The sequence below is a fragment of the Callorhinus ursinus genome, unplaced genomic scaffold, assembly GCF_003265705.2.
Source record: "Callorhinus ursinus isolate GAN/ISIS: 27379988/994484 unplaced genomic scaffold, GSC_fseal_2.0 scaffold10, whole genome shotgun sequence".
Lineage (NCBI taxonomy): Eukaryota > Metazoa > Chordata > Mammalia > Carnivora > Otariidae > Callorhinus > Callorhinus ursinus.
The window spans coordinates 28,490,969-28,509,783 of NW_027397072.1; the positions used below are offsets into that span (position 1 = coordinate 28,490,969).

At 38.6% G+C, this 18,815-nt stretch overlaps 1 long non-coding RNA gene across 1 annotated transcript in view; it reads left to right on the plus strand.

Moving 5' to 3' along the window:
* Positions 1 to 4,606, plus strand: part of LOC141373493 (uncharacterized) — a 173,563-nt gene extending 168,957 nt beyond the window's left edge. Inside the window, exon 3 of the long non-coding RNA XR_012379553.1 lies at positions 4,451 to 4,606. This is a non-coding gene — a long non-coding RNA (uncharacterized lncRNA). The remainder of the gene's footprint in view (positions 1 to 4,450) is intronic.
* The last annotated feature ends 14,209 nt before the right edge of the window (positions 4,607 to 18,815 follow it).

Sequence of the window (18,815 nt, forward strand, 5' to 3'; positions counted from 1 at the left end):
GGCATTTAGCCCATTTACATTCAGGGTAACTATTGAAAGATATGAATTTAGTGCCATTGTATTGCCTGTAAGGGGACTGTGACTGCATATTGTCTGTGTTCCTTTCTGGTCTATGCTGCTTTTAGACTCTCTCTTTGCTTAGAGGACCCCTTTCAATATTTCTTGGAGGGCTGGTTTCGTGTTTGCAAATTCCTTTAGTTTTTGTTTGTCCTGGAAGCTTTTTACCTCTCCTTCTATTTTCAATGACAGCCTTGCTGGATATAGTATTCTTGGCTGCATATTTTTCTCGTTTAGTGCTCTGAAGATATCATGCCAGTCCTTTCTGGCCTGCCAGGTCTCTGTGGATAGGTCTGTTGCCAATCTAATGTTTCTACCATTGTAGGTTACAGATCTCTTCTCCCGAGCTGCTTTCAGGATTTTCTCTTTGTATCTGAGACTCGTAATTTTTACTATTAGATGTCGGGATGTTGACCTATTTTTATTGATTTTGAGAGGGGCTCTCTGTGCCTCCTGGATTTTAATGCCTGTTTCCTTCCCCACATTAGGGAAGTTCTCTGCTATAATTTGCTCCAATATTCCTTCTGCCCCTCTCTCTTTCTTCTTCTTCTGGGATCCCAATTATTCTAATGTTTCGTCTTATCGTATTGCTTATCTCTTGAATTCTGCCCTCATGATCCTGTAGTTGTTTATCTCTTTTTCTCAGCTTTATTTTCCATCATTTGGTCTTCTATGTCACTGATTCTCTCTTCTGCCTCATTTATCCTAGCAGTTAGTGCCCCCATTTTTTATTGCACCTCATTAATAGCCTTTTTGATTTCGACTTGGTTAGATTTTAGTTCTTTTATTTCTCTAGAAAGGGTTTCTCTAATAACTTCCACACTTTTTTCAAGCCCAGCTAGTATCTTTAAAGTCATGTTTCTGAACTCTAGGTCCAACATTGTACTAATGTCAGTATTGAGTAGGTCCCTGGGCTACTGTACTACCTCTTGTTCTTTTTGCTGAGGTGAATTTTTTCGTCTTGTCATTTTGTCCAGAGGAGAAGAGATAAATGAGAGAACAAAATGCTAACAGGTTAACAACGTTCCCAGCAAATATACTCTATACAAATCAGAAAAGACCTGAAACCAGGGGAAAAGAAAGGGAAAGAAAGAAAAAAGAAAGAGAAAATAAAGAAAAAGAAAAAAATAAAAACAAAAACAGAACAAAACAAAACAAATAACCGAACATGATCAAATATGATCAGGCTAGTGCATAGATGAGTGCCACACACTAGATTTTGGGTGTATTTTGGTCTGTGAGAAGAAAGTGCCTCCTAAAATTTTAAAGGAAGAAAGACTTATATACGTACAAAATAAGGGTTGATACAATGAAGGGATGGAAGATGACTGTAAAGATGAAACTTATAAAAGGTTTTATAAATGGAATTGATAAGAAGTTGTTTGAAAGAAGAAAGAAGATTTAAGAAAAAAGAAAAAAGAAAAGAAAAAAATGGGATAGACTGTGATCAGGCAGGAGACTAGAACAAAGCCATACACTAGTGATTTAGGGTATATTTTGATCTGTTAGAAGAAACTGTATATCAAAATTTTAAAGAGAGAAGAACTTATATATCTATGCCAAAAATAAGGGTAACTACTCTGAAGGGATAAAATATGACTCTAAAAATGAAAAATAAAAAATGTTTTTTTTAAAAAAGGGATTGAGGGGCTCCTGGGTGGCTCAGTCGGTTAAGCGACTGCTTTCAGCTCAGGTCATGATCCCGGGGTCCTGGGATCGAGCCCCGCATCGGGCTCCTTGCTCTGCAGGGAGCCTGCTTCTCCCTCTCCTCCCCACTTCGGCTGTCTCTCACTATCTCTGTCTCTCTCTCTCTCTCTGAAATAAATAAATAAAATCTAAAAAGAAAAAAAAATTAAAAAAGGGATTGATAAGATGGTTGAAAAAGGGAAAACGAAAAATTCAAAATAATAAAACAAAAAACAGTTAAAAAAATTAACTTTGAAAAACTAATGAATCATGGTAAAAAAGCCATGAATTCTATGTGCAGTATTCCCCTAGCGCTGGAGTTCTCCCGTTCTCCTTGATCGGTAAACTTGGTCTTGGCTTGCTGGCTGTTCGTGCTGATCTTCTGGGGGAGGGGCCTGTTGCCGTGGTTCCCAAATGTCTTTGCCGGAGGCGGAATTGCCCCGCCCTTGTGAGTCCGGGCTAAGCAAGCTGCTCGGGTTTGCTCTCAGGAGCTTTTGTTCCCTGCAAGCTCTCAGCACAGCTTTGGAGGACCAGGGCGAAAATGGTGGCCTCCCAATCTCCACCCAGAGGAGCTGAGAACTCGGGGCCCCGCTCCTCAGTGTGCCCCCAGAGAAAAGCAGTCAATCACTCCTGTCTCCCCGGTCTCCGGCTGCACTCGCGCTCACCCAGCCTGTGACCGAGCGTTTCTATCTCTGGCACCCGACCCCGTGTGAAGTCTCCAAACCCAGCAGATCCCTGCGGTGCGCTCCCGCGCCGCTCCTCCCCGGGAAGGAAGGGGAGTCTCCCCGGCTCTGCTGCTTGTTGGGTCCCTGCTGGAGGAGCAGTAGCCCGACTGGGCCGCGGATCAGTTTATGGCAACCCCGAGCTGAGAGCCCGCGCCTCGGCTCCGTCTCTGCAGCCGGCTTCCCCGCTCCGATCCCTGGGAGCTCTGCCGCACTGAGGCACCCCCGGTCTTTCTGTGACCCCGAGGGTCCTGAGTCCACACTGTACCGCGAGGGTTCCACCTCCCACTTAGCCACTGGAGTGACGTCCCTCAGCAGAGCTGACTTCTAAAAGTTCCGATTTTGAGCTCCGCGGCTCTATCACTTGCCAGAAGCGGCCGACAGAGGCCCCCTCCCCCGCCACCTATCCTCCTGAATATCGCCTCAGATTCACTTCTCCACACATCCTACCTTCCAGAAAGTGGTCGCTTTTCTGTTCAGAGAGCTGTTGCTACTCTCTTCGATCTCCTGTTGAGTTTGTAGGTGTTCAGAATGGTTTGATCCCTATTCAGCTGAATTCCTGAGACTAGAGGAAATCCAGGTCTCCTACTCCTCCGCCACCTTGCTCCGCCCCCTCATCAATCAGTTGTCATTTGTAAGGGCTAGGATGTATTCTGATATTTTTTCAGTTCATTCTTTCAATTAGACATTGTAAACAAGGCATAAACTTGTATCATATAAATAAAATAATGATCTATAATTAAGTAGAGATGGGCCAAAAGAGGTATCTGTTCAGTGAAAAGAAATTATTTATTTAGAAATAGTCAGGATTTTGTATAGAATAATTGATAAGCTTGCAAATAATTTACAGTTGGGTTGGGTAAGGGGAAAATGTCAAAGCTATGTACCTGTCTTCTTATATTTTAATAATGTATTCATCATTTCATGGTGCTCATGTCTAGTAAGGTGCACAGAAATATTTAAACATGGTTTAGCAATGTTTTTAGTGCCAAAATTTTGGTTCTGGATAATTTATACATTTATATATTACATTCATTATATTTTATATATTAATATATATAAAACTTTTTTTTTATTTTACCAAAAGACTTAAATAAGAAATGATTAAATACTATCACAATTCAGCAGCTCTTAGTCATAATCTTAAAATTCTGAGATTTTTCAACAGGAGAGATATTTTCAAAATTTTAGAATATGTCTTAATATATAGGTATCATTACTAATTCATTACTAATGAATGTTGGTAGACAATTTAGTATAAAGCACATTAATCTTGTTTTTGTTAGGAAATCTTCTTTTTTTCTATCACAACCTTGACTTACACTGTCAAGCAGAGAGATGTTTAAGAATTGACAGTGGGTCGTAGCAGAGTTTCCTACACAAGAGTCTAATAGAAGCTCAGTGGAAAAGAATAACCGACATTTTCATCCTCATTGTTGTTGAAACATGCTATTCATGGAATTGAAAAATGTTCAACTTATCCATGGAAAAGTGCAATTATTGCTGTCTTTACCTCAGAAAGCACCTAAGAGCAGGAACAGTGAACTAATGTTATTGTGTTTGTAAAGCACTTTGGAATTTACAAAGTGCATCCCTTTTGATCTCTTAACTCTGTGGGGACAAGTATCATTTTCTCTAGTTGACAGCAGGAAAAACCAGAACTCAGTAGCATGTAATGAATTGCCAAATTCCCACACATAGCCAGGTGTGACCAGGTGTGGTCAGGCCTTCTGCCTCATAATCCACTGCAATTTCTCCTGAGAAGAATGAACTGGGTTAGGGAAAGGGATGTTTTGGGGGTCCTTTGTTGACTTTTTAAAAATTCTCAACTCCAGTTTGGCCCCACACTTTTAACATGCCTGTGGGCTGTGGTGTAGGCTCAATATAAGTATCAACGTGTTTATTTTTTTCACCTGTTGCATGACAGTGAATGAGAAGGTGTGCAACTATTTTACTTGTGACACACCTACCGTGATTTTTTACAGGACAGTAATAGGAGCAGGCGGTGTGAGATGATCCTGAGGTCCCTTCTAGCTCGCTCTCACATTCTGGGATTCTCCTTGGCTGATGGCAGAATGAATGCTCACAAAATGCACGCTGAATGAATTAATCCACTTCATACAAAAGTGAGTTATAGAGCTGCCATCTTTGAGAGATAGTAGCACTGAGAATATCATAGGTTGGCAGCACTCCTCACAATAATTTTTAGCTTGATGTAGTGCTGGGGAAATGAAACATTTGCAATTTGTTTTTCTCTATGAATAATTTTAGACTCTGGGTTTTGCAGACTTTGCAAAGAATAACCATGATGTGCTTTTCAGCTATCTATCAGCTCAAAAGCTCTTTCAACTTTCTTCTCCTGCCACCCAGAAGCAATGTCCTTGCCTTCCACACAAAATGCCACTTTCAGGGTGAGAACTAACCAGATGACATTTTTACTTCAAGGACCCTTTCAAAGTCCACACTTTACAAGTTAGAGGAACAGGGGTTAATTTGATCTGAAGATTTAAGGAAGGGTTTTAAGAAGAGGCAGTGTCATGGATTATGAAAGAGGAGGTGAAGACATTCCAGAAGGGGTCAGAAGGATATTGCAGAAGAGATGGTGAGGACGCAGTAGCCTGTTTGCAAAGGTGTGCTGAGGAATCTCTGTGGGGATCAAGGAGAGCTGGCCTGAAGGCATCTGAAAGGAAAAGGAAAAAAAAAAAGGATGAACCTTAGGAGGAGGTCAGTTAGGGAGAGAACTTCAAATGCTAGGTTGAATTAGTTTTCTTTCTTTCTTCTTTCTTTTCTTTCTTTCTTTCTTTCTTTCTTTCTTTCTTTCTTTCTTTCTTTCTTTCTTTCTTTCTTCTTTCTTTCTTTCTTTCTCTTTCTTTCTTCCTTTCTTCCTTTCTTCCTTTCTCTTCTTTTTCTTTTTTTTTTTTTTTTTTTACCTGCAGCCTCTGGGCAGGAAGAAATGTGCATTTTCAGCACTTCTCTGAATAGAAGGAATCTTTTAGGAAGGGAAGTTCAGATTGTTTATCTTCCACTTAAAAGTCTGTTCTCACTTTTGACCTATAAAGAGACCAGCAGGGGCTAGGTGCCTCTCCTGGAGTTTAGGCCCACACGCATCTAGGTGCTCTGTGGCTATAGCAGGCCTCTGTAAAGGATGTCTGGGGAACAGGGGCATTCAGGCATCTGCTGACCCTGTCTGTAACTTCTAGCCTGAACAAAGTGATAACTGGGTAGGGAGATGCAGAGCCCTTTACATACTGGCCTTGAGCCCATAAGCCTGCGAAAATGTCTTTCAGCTTTGTCTGTTAAAATTGTTTGTGTGACTAGCATGGCAAACTGGAGGAACATTATCTCCAAGGCACAGCTCTTCTTGAAGGAGATGTGCCTTCTTTGGTCCAAATAAAATACTGTTTATTAAAATACTTTTAATGAAATTACTCAAAATTCTAGCTCACATTATTTGTCTTACATATCCTTTTACCATTCTGTAGTGACTAAAGTAAAATAATCTAATAAATTGGTGGCTACTCAATGGAAAATAAAGATTCACATTCACTAATTTTATTATCACATTGGTCAACATTATATGTTCCATTGCTATTGATCATCTTAGGAATGCTTTTTCTGCACATATTTTGAATACTATAAAAAGCTTATGTAAAAATAAACTTTTCTAGCTAAATCAGATAATTTAATATTTTTATGCATCACATTACTTTATCAGTTTAATATGAGTACACAATGGTAATGACTTCTAAAGTGCCTTAAAATCTTTGATTTGCTGGAGCCACAACCAAGATGGACTATGGAGCTATACATGTTAAGCTTAGGGATTGATAAACAATTACTCTTAACCTAAATCAGTAGAAATAAATGTTTGTGCCAGTATTTTACAGTTGGATCCCACAGTTGATTTTATGACCTTCTTCCTGGATAGAAACAAATAGATCTATTTCTGTAACAAATAGAAGGGCACATATTGCATGGAGCACTGGGTGATATATGCAATGAATCATGGAACACTACATCAAAAACTAATGATGTGGGCGCCTGGGTGGCTGAGATGGTTAAGCGTTTGCCTTCGGCTCAGGTCATGATCCTGGAGTCCTGGGATCGAGTCCCGCATCGGGCTCCCTGCTCCTTGGGAGCCTGCTTCTCCCTCTGCCTTTCTCTTTCTGCCTCTCTCTCTCTCTCTCTCTCTCTCTGTCTGTCTCTCATGAATAAATAAATAAAATCTTTAAAAACAAAAAACAAAGCAAAACAAAAAAACTAATGATGTACTGTATGGTGACTAACATAATATAATAAAATAAAATTTTAAAAAGTTCAGTTGGACACATCCCATGTCTGCAAGAACAATGTGATTGCTTTACTGGTCTGCCCTTCCTCCCTCCCTCCCTCCTTCTTTCCTCCTTCCTGCCTTCCCTCCCTCCCCTCCTTCCTTCCTTCTTTCCTTTTATTCCTTCCTTCTCCATTAGGAATGTTTCCATTCAGTCACATCACTAAAGTCAGCAGAGTAACTGCTTCTGAAATTACTTTGCTCCAGCCTCCGTTAATGTATGCCCTGTTGCTTGTAATAGATAGAAAAAAACGGCAAGAATGCCTTGGGTGAATATTAGAACACTCCTTGACTTTCAGTAGGAAGGCTGTGCACCAGGAATAGTGACACATTTTCAATTGTCTCATGGCATTCAGGGCAGTTGGCAATCTTGTAGGACATTCTTCTTCCTAAAGTCTTAACCAACTCTTAGGCAAGTCCTCAACTCCTACCTAAATGCAGTTCCCTGGTGAGGCTTTCCAAACAGCTGTCCAGTGCTGTTTTTCTCAGTCCATTCTACAACTGACACAATATTTCTGTATTCCATTTGTTCCCTTTTTACACCAGACTTTTCCTTTATTTTCACCTTCTTGTTTTTGCCTTAATTAATACCCGGATTCTCTTTATACATCATTTCAAAAGGGTAAACATTATTCTTAATTTTTCCTATGTCCAGATGAGTAGATTATCAGCTTGGCTCAGTAACACATTGTTTATGCAAAGTGAGGCACCCAGAAGGAGTGTAAGCATATTAGCTTTGGAGTGAGACAAACCTTATTACGAATCCTACCTCATTAACTTGGTGACCTTGAATATCTAAAAAAATTCTTTAAGTATCAATTCCTTTCTCCCCTAAAATGGAAATGCATAATATTGGCTTCTTTTGGTTTCTGTGAATGATTAAATGATACACATAAAACCATTAGCATTGCCTCTGGCATATAGTAAAAGCTCAGTAAATGTTACCATACTTCCCTCATCATTTTATTGTGTTTTGGGGTATTTTTTGTGTGTGTTGAAGCTGATGATTTAGTAGAAAGAATATGAGCTTTGAAGGCCCAGACATCTGTGTTCATGTTCTGCCTCTGTTACTGTGTGGATGAGAGATCTTGGATAATGTATTAATCTTGGTGTCTCGTTGTGATCATCTATGAAGTTATGACTACCTACATAACTCCATAGTGAGGATAAAATGTCACAATGAAGGTATGTGACATATATAATGGCTGACATATAATACATATAATAATTAGTTGGCAAATGACAGACATGGCCTAGAAATAATACATTTTCTATCTTTATTGTTATCTTTGGACAAACCTGGGGACAGCCTTCTCTGTCCCCATACCACTAACTTTAGCACCAACCCACTAATTCCCCTTTTCTCTTTGATCCTTCATTATTTTAGATAACTTAAAAATTACCCTGGCATTCATAAACATCACAAGTAACCAGGATTTGGAATTTGCTATCATTGAGAATTGTCTTTAAGGTCTTAAAATTTGAAATTATTCTTTCTGACTACCATGATTTCATTTCACACTCCATCAATTTCCTTTATCCTCACCATGACCTCTCTACCCTCTATCCCTCCATATTGAGTCCCTTTGTGCTCCTCTAACCCCACAACCAACCATTCTACTTAATCATTTCTACTTAATCATTTCTAGTGCTATATTTCCATCAGTATTGTTCAACTTAACCATTTATAGTGCTTTATTTTCCTCAGTCTTCTGTTGCCTCGTGAATCACTCAAACTCAACCACCAATGTTGACCTCATTGCTTAATTCTCTATTTTTGCAAGAGGTTCCATGGGATTACTTTTAATTATGACCTTAAATTTTGAATTAAATTCACCAGTGAACCTTTTTGGGACTGAAATTTTCTTTGTAGGAAGGTTTTAAAATCACAATTTTAATTTCTTTGGTATAGGGTTATTCAGGTTTTCTATTTCAGGTTCAGCAAATTTTATCTATTTACAAAATTTATGTCAATCACCGTTTTCCCTGGTAAAATTTTTTTGATTTATTGATTTGACATAATGTCTCATTCTTTGGAATTACCTAACACTTTATTGGACTTCACTTAAGACATTTACTTGATATCACTTGAATTATACCCATGTTGGCAAGTTTCACAGGGAAGGAAATCTGATTTAATCATCTTTGTACTACTCATCACATCAAGTACATGAACAAAATCAGTAAGTACACTTTGAATTCAATTAGCATTGTTACAGAAGATAGATTATAACATTTTTAAACTTCAGAATTAGATTCTGTTCCTTAGTCTTTGGCATAGCACCCCCCCCATAAATTTCTAATTATTCTTAAATTACTAAACCCAGAAGCAGTATCCTAGATATTCTTTACTGAAGGCATGTTAGTTCAATTGTCTAAGAAGCACTACTGAGAGAAACTAATATTAAATAAATGAAACCTGGTTATAGTTAGTACATTTTCTCTCACCCCACTCTCCATTCTTTCCCACCATTATGTGACTCCTCACTCCAGCATTCTACTTAATCATTTCTAGTGTTTTATTTCCATCAATATTATTCAGTTTAATCATTTCTAGTGCAAAAAGTAGAAAATTGGCCATAGTTTCTTAATACTGATTCAAGAATAACCTACCATGTTTTAGCAATGGGACAAGACCAGGAGTTTTGTAGAAGGATATGTGTTAGCACACATTCTGGATAATTTGAAGTATATTGGCATTTTTTTTTCATTTTGGCATGGTATTCAGCTGAGGCAGGAGTTTTAGCCTTTTGAGCTTACTAAAATTTCTTTATTTTTTACTAAAACATCATTTTATGCATTTATTGTTTTACTAAAACTTCTTTAAACTGCCACATATTTGACATCATTAATGCATTGCCTTTTTAAAAGACAGGATGTTGCCCTACAGCTCCATACCAGATCGATGATTTAAGCCTGATTCTGTAAGAAAAGTCATACATGTCAGACAGTGAATCATTAGTACACATTTACAGAAGAATTTGTATCTTTCTTGAGGTTGCTCTTTTATCTTAGTCTAGGTGTGTTTGATGTGCAGTTCATGACAGGACAACAGTTAAGTGGGTGGGAATATTTGTTCAGAATGTTCTCTTTTATTTCTCTCTTTCCCTCTCCTCCTGCCCAATCTCAGAAGTGGACAAAAATACTGGTTTCTCTTAGTGCTCCCATATTATAAGAAGAAAGGCAGCCTTGCAACACTTCTTATTATAAATTCAATTTCTTGAAGCAGGCTGCAGGGGGAGGCTTATGAATAACAGAGAGAGAGAGGAAAGGGGAAATTTGTGAGAAAAAATTTGTGAGTAATTTTCCTGAGATTCAAAGATAATTCAAAATGCCACAGATCAATAAAACAGAGATGTATCTGTGAGAAAGAACTGCTGGAAAGAATATGTATTGTATATGTGTGGTTTTGTTACCCAAAACGCTCACAGTGAAACCAAGAGTAGAAAATGAGAGGCTTTTGAATTTCACACGAACTACAAGCAACATCTGTCCCATGCATTCCAGGACCGAATGCTAATGCAGGATGTAGGTGACAGAGCGTTTTATACCGTGTTTTGTGATCTCTGATCTGCAAGTTTATTTAGGTGTACCTCTGCTTCCCCTACCTCACCCCAACCCTCATTTAAAACTTGTGTTTAATGTTACACTGGTCTCTGGTACATGTAATAACATTGTACTATTACTTAATAAAATATTTTATAGCTCCCAGAAATCATCACTGCAACTCACTTTTCTGCTCCTCCTCATGCCCAGAAAAATAAAAGCCATATGCCTCAAACCCATATGAAATTGGGGGAGCGATAAAACATGATCTTTTATTATATTATTTATAATCCAGAATATTGTTAGGGAAACAAAAGATAAGCTCCTCTCTTTCATGTCTAGAGTTTGTGTAACTAAGAGGAAGAAAGCTAATGATACATGTAATACAGTTGTGGACGGTGATTTACCTTTGATTTTGTCCACCTGTATTCTGAGAGCAGTCATTTTCTTGGCCTAAGGAAAACAGCATGGATGTGATCCCAGAGGCTTCTCAGTTCTGTCCCCCTACCACTCGGGCAGAAGTAGATGAACAGCCCTCTTTGGACTTAAAATGGAGCGAGTTTTCCTATAGGCATGCTGTCCCTGTCCAGCTCAGCTGAGAGTTGCTATAGGCAGAGGTGGGAATGCCTGACTACCACTGGCCCACGGAGCTGGCAGAGTTTCAGCAATCATGGGGACAGCTCTCCGAGTCTTCTGTATGTAATGCCATCTCCCCACGAAGAGGTTTTAGACAAAGTGCCAAGCTCTAAATGTGACTGGCTCTCATCATGCACAGGAAATGATACTCTGGGAGAAGGTTTTCTGATCTTCAGGGATGCTGAAATGACCCATCTGGGCATCTCACATATGTGCCCTGATGACTTCTATCAAGACTCCTCTGTTGACTTGTTGCTTGTCTTGGTATATTTTAGACTTGGCTCTAGTGACCTAACTCACTCGGATTGACCGATACTCAGTTTGGGCCCACATTCCACCACTGGCCCTTGTACCTGGATGGTGTGAATGATACCATAGGGCATCCTTTGGTATCTTTATAAGAGAACAGTGGCTGATATGAGAGGTGAGAATAGGCCTAACTAAGCTTTATGTTGGATAAGAGGCATCCTACCAACCAGTTCTTGAGCTGTGCCCTCTTCCCAATCAGTTCGCCTGCCCATCATGCCGCCATTTCTGTTGTTAGAAATGTGGAAGTGAGGGTCAAATAAAAATCTATTTTCGGGTAATAATGTACTAATGTTAAAGCAGGCATTATTTGATAGTTGAAAACAATATTGAAATACAAACCCTGAAAATGGCAATGCTAAGAGATTTGTTTGAGGAAGATTGGGGTGGGGAGGGAGCAGGTCTTCATTATGTTGCTGTATTTTACATTTTCCCTTGACTCTCTAGGCTGTCTCTTCTCCCTTTCACCCCTGGCCATTTACCCTCCCTGCTCCAATTGTAAATGTTATTATGTTAAGAGCCCCAGTGAAATAATTAATACTGTAGAGTATTGCTTTATAGTCTGAGGTCAAACTTATTGGAATATACTTCTGGTATCTTAACAAATCCAGTGAAAATAGAAATTTCCATGCAGTGTTTTATTTTACAATTCTTTGCTTCCACATTGTTGGGTATTGCCTTTCTGTTTTCATATTTAGTCAGTTTCCTATCTCTCATTCTCTGCCTGTTGAATTTTTATGAACTCTATTCTGTGGGTGTTATCTATTCCTTTGGCTCTATTTTCCAGGTTTACTAATAAATAATTCCTAGTTTGGGATATGGCTAGAAAGGTTGTTAGACGTGAAATAAAAAGCACATTGAAAAGTGTGCCATCTCTTTCCCTGGAAAGCTTTCAGTGTACAGGACAGGTGTAGGCTGGTTCACACCATGTCATGTTACCAGAAATGGATTAGCATCTTTTTTTTTTTAACCATTTATTTGTTTCAGGGGTACTGGGTTAGGATTCTTATGAGTGCTAGACCACACTTGTTTTTATAATAATTTTCTGTTTGGTGGTTCAGTATATATTTTATAGGTACTTTTTTTTGAGATTTTATTTATTTGTCAGAGAGAGAAAGAAAGCACAAGCAGGGGGAGCAGCAGAGAGAGAAGCAGACTCCCTTCTGAGCAAGAAGCCCGATGTGGTTATCGATCCCAGGACCCTGGGATCATGACCTGAGTCGAAGGCAGATATTTAACCAACTGAGCCACCCAGGCGTCCCTATTTTATAGGTACTTTCATATACAACTATTTTCATGATTATACTTCCCAGGGATTAAATTCAACAAATATTTACTGATTTTTTTTACTTCATATCAGACACTATGGTAAGTATTGTAGTTCCATAGGAATAACATGGTGACACCATCTAGAGAGAATTTGTAATAACAGCACTCGTGGTTATTTCATGGTTAACCAAACACTTTCACTTTTATCATCTCATTTGATCCTCATAGCGCTCTGGGAGTAATAAGGGTGGGTATTAACATTCCCATTTCACAGAGAAGGAAAATGGCTTAGGGAGGTAAAGTGAGTTTCACAAGGTCACAGCTAATAAGGGGCAGAGTTAGGGCAGAGTTAGGGCAGAGTAGGAAGAATTTTCTTTTAAAATTGATCTATGAAAGATAGGAGTCCTTAAATTCCAATAACAACATGTGACTAATGAAATTTATTTGCTTTATCAGAGCTCAAAATTAGTATCTTTCTGATTATGGCCCTCTCCATCGTCCATCTTACAGGAATAAATAAATAATGGAGAAAAGAATTGTTGTAAAGGCAAGCTTTGTGACACTATCCATAAAATATTATTGTTGTTTCTCAGTTTTATCCCAGGGGGATAGTTAAATCTAAGAAACACTAATTTATATGTCAGACCAATAGCATATTCCAACAGGAGATCAATTTAAATGGACATTTATTTGTTGATTTTTATTTTTAAAGAGACACCAGTAGAATAAAAACCATTTCATAAAAGAAACTAATCTTTCTTTGCTCCTTCTGGTTCATGCTAAAATTTTGTCTGGCTCTCTCATGCTTAGTACAAAGGCAAAGGAAGGTCAGAATACCTCTTCATCATTAGTATCACCTTGTTTCTTCCTTTTAAAAACTCAATACCTATTTATTTTAACTAATAAATTTATTCACATTTAATTCATAGCCTTTTTTCTCCCCTAGTCTTGGAGGAGATCAGTAAATATATGAAGCATTTCCACAGTAGTTTATAGGAGGAGGAGGGGCTAGAGCTTTCCATAGTATTTTCTTAACCTGTGGGCAGCATTTGACACTATTGACCACTTCCTGTCTTGAAGTTCTCTCTTCCCTCAAATTCTTAACCTGCATTGTCTAATTATCTCCTGTTCTCAGGTTCTCTATTTTTCCCTCTTGCTTTCAAATGAATCATCAATACCTTGAAGTTCTATCCTTACCCCTTTTCTGAATGATCTCATCTTCTGATAGTATATTTTCACGATTTTATCATCATCCGATAGGAATGACTTCCTAAATTACACATTTAGTTTTGAATTCTCTCTTAAACCAAGTTCACCAAAATATCTGCAAGATAAAATAATCTTGCATCCTATAACTGATATTTCTGTATTTTAAAAAACCAAATATCTCATTTCACTTAAATGTTTTTCACTCAGCGGGATGGACTCCCTTCATTTCTGTTGGCAATACCCTTGATCTCCCAGTTATAAAACTCAAGTTTCAACCTATATTAATCTCCCTTCCCTTTTGAAAACATATTTAATCAGCTTCTAAATCCAGCCAATTTCATCTTTAAATTACAATTACTTTTTTCTACATGTTTTTATTTACAATGCTACCATCAGGTACTCTATTTTCACTACTGTCAGATTTATTTTCTACAATCTGGATATTATCAGTTGCAACCAAGATCAGAATCCATCAATGTCAAATCAAAAGCCTGACAGGCAAGTACATTAAAAGCCTGACAGGCAAGTCGGCCTACAGTGTCCTTTTCTCACACTTACTCACTTCAGGTTATATTCCAGTTTAAGTGTTATATTTTCTCCTAGGTAGACATTTTGCCCAGTCTTGGTTTTATGGCTTTGTCCATGCTGTTTTCCCAATGGATGAGTTCTCATCTCCTTCCTACCCTATAATAGGAACTCCATGAGTCCTTCAGTTCATTTTATTTCCCATATTCTGTGTAAGTCAATACGACCACCCAAAATGAAAATCTAGCTTGGAGGCACCTGGGTGGCTCAGTCATTAAGCACCTGCCTTCCGCTCAGGTCATGATCGCAGGGTCCTGGGATCGAGCTCTGCATCGGGCTCCCTGCTCCTGGGTAAGCCTGCTTCTCCCTTTCCCACTCCCCCTGCTTGTGTTTCCTCTCTCGCTGTGTCTCTCTCTGTCAAATAATTAAATAAAAATCAGAAAAAAAAATCTACCTTGCCTCTGTTTTTCTATAGTAGATCATTTGGCCTTTTGCATTATATGCCTTAAGAAACTTATTGTCCTTTATATTCATGTACATGTATTTCTCATCTTCCCAACTAATTAATAAATTACTTATTATCAGGAATTATGTCTTTCAGACCATGTTAGGTACTCAAAAAACAGTTGATTGGTTATATATAAGCAAAATAAATCCCCAATGCTAATTATTTATGTTGATAAGCTATATATACTTGCTTTTAAAGATTATAAACAAGATTATACATGATGAATTTTTTTAAATTTTTTATTGTTATGTTAATCACCATACTCTACATCATTAGCTTTTGATGTAGTGTTCCATGATTCATTCTTTGTGTATAACACCCAGAGCTCCATGCAGAACGTGCTCTCTTTAATACCCATCACCAGGCTAACCCCTCCCCCCACCCCCCTCCCCTCTAGAACCCTCAGTTTGTTTCTCAGTGTCCATCGTCTCTCATGGTTTGTCTCCCCCTCCGATTCCCCCCTTTCATTCTTCCCTTCCTGCTATCTTCTTTTTTTTTTTGATATAGTGTTCCATGATTCATTATTTGCGTATAACACTCAGTGCTCCATGCAGAATGTGCCCTCTTTAATACCCATCACCAGGCTGACCCATCCTCCCACCCCCCCAAAACCTTCAGTTTGTTTTTCAGAGTCCATTGTCTCTCATGGTTCGTCTCCCTCTCCAATTTCCCCCCCTTCATTCTTCCCTTCCTGCTATCTTCTTCTTCTTCTTCTTACATATATTGTACTCTTTGTTTCAGAGGTACAGATCTGTGATTCAACAGTCTTGCACAATTTACAGCACTCACCATAGCACATACCCTCCCCAATATCTATCACCCAGCGGCTCCATCCCTCCCACCCCCCACCAATCCAGCAAACCTCAGTTTGTTTCCTGAGATTAAGAATTCGGCATATCAGTGAGGTCATATGATGCATGTCTTTCTCTGATTGACTTATTTCGCTCAGCATAACACCCTCCAGTTCCATCCATGTCATTGCAAATGGCGAGATCTCATTCCCTTTGATGGCTGCATAATATTCCATCGTATATATATACCACTTCTTCTTTATCCATTCATCTGTCAGTGGACATCTTGGCTCTTTCCACAGTTTGGCTATTGTGGACATTGCTGCTATAAATATCAGGGTGCACGTACCCATTTGTATCCCTACACTTGTACCTTTGGGGTAAATAACCAGTAGTGCAATTGCTGGATTGTATGGTAGCTCTATTTTTAACTTTTTGAGGAACCTCCATATTGTTTTCCAGAGTAGCTGCACCAGCTGGAATTCCCACCAACAGTGTAGGAGGGTTCCCCTTTCTCCGCATCCCCGCCAACATCTGTCATTTCCTGAATTGTTAATTTTAGCGATTCTGACTGGTGTGATGTGGTATCTCATTGAGGTTTTGATTTGGATTTCCCTGATGCCGAGCAATGTTGAGCAGTTTTTCGAGTGTCTGTTGACCATTTGGATGTCTTCTTTGGAAAAATGTCTGTTCATGTCTTCTGCCCATTTCTTGGTTGGATCATTTGTTCTTTGGGTTGTTCAGTTTAATAAGTTCTTTATAGATTTTGGATACGAGCCCTTTATCTGATATGTCACATGCAAATATTTTCTCCCATTCTGTCGGTTGTCTTTTGGTTTTGTTGACTGTTTCTTTCATTGTGCAAAAGCTTTTTATCTCAATGAAGTCCCAGTAGTTCATTTTTGCCCTTGCTTCCCTTGTCTTTGGCAATGTTTCTAGGAAGAAGTTGCTGCGGCTGAGGTCGAAGAGGTTGTTGCCTGTGTTCTTCTTTAGGATTTTGATGGATTCCTGTCTCACATTTAGGTCTTTCATCCATTTGGAGACTATTTTTGTGTGTGGTGTAAGGAAATGGTCCAGTTTCATTCTTCTGCTTGTGGCTGTCCAATTTTCCCAACACCCTTTGTTGAAGAGACTTTTTCCATTGGACATTCTTTCCTGTTTTATCAAAGATTAGTTGACCATAGAGTTGAGGGTCCATTTCTGAGCTGTCTATTCTGTTCCATTGATATATGTGTCTGTTTTTGTGCCAGTACCATACTGTCTTGATGATGACAGCTTTGTAATAGAGCTGGAAGTCCGGAATTGTGATGCCACCAGCTTTGCTTTTCTTTTTCAACATTCCTCTGGCTATTCAGGCTCTTTTCTGGTTCCATACAAATTTTAGGATTATTTGTTCCATTTCTTTGAAAAAAGTGGATGGTATTATGATGGGGATTGCATTGAATGTGTAGATTGCTCTACGTAGCATTGACATCTTCACAATATTTGTTCTTCCAATCCATAAGCATGGAACATATTTCCATTCCTTTGTGTCTTCTTCAATTTCTTTCATGAGTATTTTATAGTTTTCTGAGTACAGATCCTTTGCCTCTTTGGTTAGATTTATTCCTAGGTATCTTATGGTTTGGGGTGCAGTTGCAAATGGGATCAACTCCTTAATTTCTCTTTCTTCTCTCTTGTTGTTGGTGTATAGGAATGCCACTGATTTCTGTGCATTGATTTTATATCCTGCCACTTTACTCATATAGGAATATGAGTTCTAGCAATTTTTGGGGTGGAGTCTTTTGGGTTTTCCACCTAAAGGATCATATCATCTGCAAAGGGTGAGAGTTGGACTTCTTTGCTGATTCGGATGCCTTTGATTTCTTTTTGTTTTCTGATTGCTGTGGCTAGGACTTCTAATACTACGTCGAATAGCAGTGGTGAGGGTGGACATCCCTGCTGCGTTCCTGACCTTAGGGGGAAAGCTGTCAGTGTTTCCCCATTGAGAATGATATTCGCTGTGGGTTTTTCATAGATGGCTTTTATGATATTGAGGTATGTACCCTCCATCCCTATACTCTGAAGAGTTTTGATCAAGAAAGGATGCTGTACTTTGTCAAATGCTTTTTCTGCATCTATTGAGAGGATCATATGATTATTGTTTCTTTTATTAATGTATTGTATCACGTTGATTGATTTGTGGATGTTGAACCAACCTTGCAGCCCAGGAATAAGTCCCACTTGGTCATGGTGAATAATCCTTTTAATGTACTGTTGGATCCCATTGGTTAGTATTTTGGTGAGAATTGCTGTATCTATGTTCATCAAGAATATTGGTCTGTAATTCTTTTTGATGGGGTCTTTGTCTGGTTTTGGGATCAAGGTAATGGTGGCCTCATAAAATGAGTTTGGAAGTTTTCCTTCCATTTCAAATTTTTGGAACAGTCAGGAGAATAGGTATTAATTCTTCTTTAAATGTTTGGTAGAATTCCCCTGGGAAGCCGTCTGGCCCTGGGCTTTTGTTTGTTGGAAGATTTTTGATAACTGCTTCAATTTCCTTAGTGGTTATAGGTCTGTTCAGGTTTTCTATTTCTTCCTGGTTCAGTTTTGGTAGTTGGTACATCTCCCGGAATGCGTCCATTTCTTCCAGGTTATCTAATTTGCTGGCCTATACTTGCTCCTAATATGTTCTTATAATTGTTTGTATTTCTTTGGTGTTGGTTGTGATCTGTCCTCTTTCATTCATGATTTTGTTGATTTGGGTCATTTCTCTTTTCTTTTTGATCAGTCTGGCCAGGGGTTTATCAATCTTGTTAATTCTTTCAAAGAACCAGCTCCTAGTTTCGTTGATCTGTTCTACTCTTCCTTTGGTTTCTATTTCATTGATTTCTTATCTAATCTTTATTATTTCTCTTCTCCTGCTCTGTTTAGGCTTTTCTCTCTCCAGCCCCTTTAGGTGTAGGGTTAGGTTGTGTATTTGAGACCTTCTTGTTTCTTGAGAAAGGCTTGTATTGCTATATACTTTCCTCTTAGGACTGCCTTTCCTGCATCCCAAAGATTTTGAAGAGTTGTGTTTTCATTTTCATTGGTTTCCATGAATTTTTAAAATTCTTCTTTAATTTCCTGGTTGACCCATTCATTCTTTAGTAGGATGCTCTTTAGCCTCCATGTATTTGAGTTCTTTCCGACTTTCCTCTTGTGATTGAGTTCTAGTTTCAAAGCATTGTGGTCTGAAAATATGCAGGGAA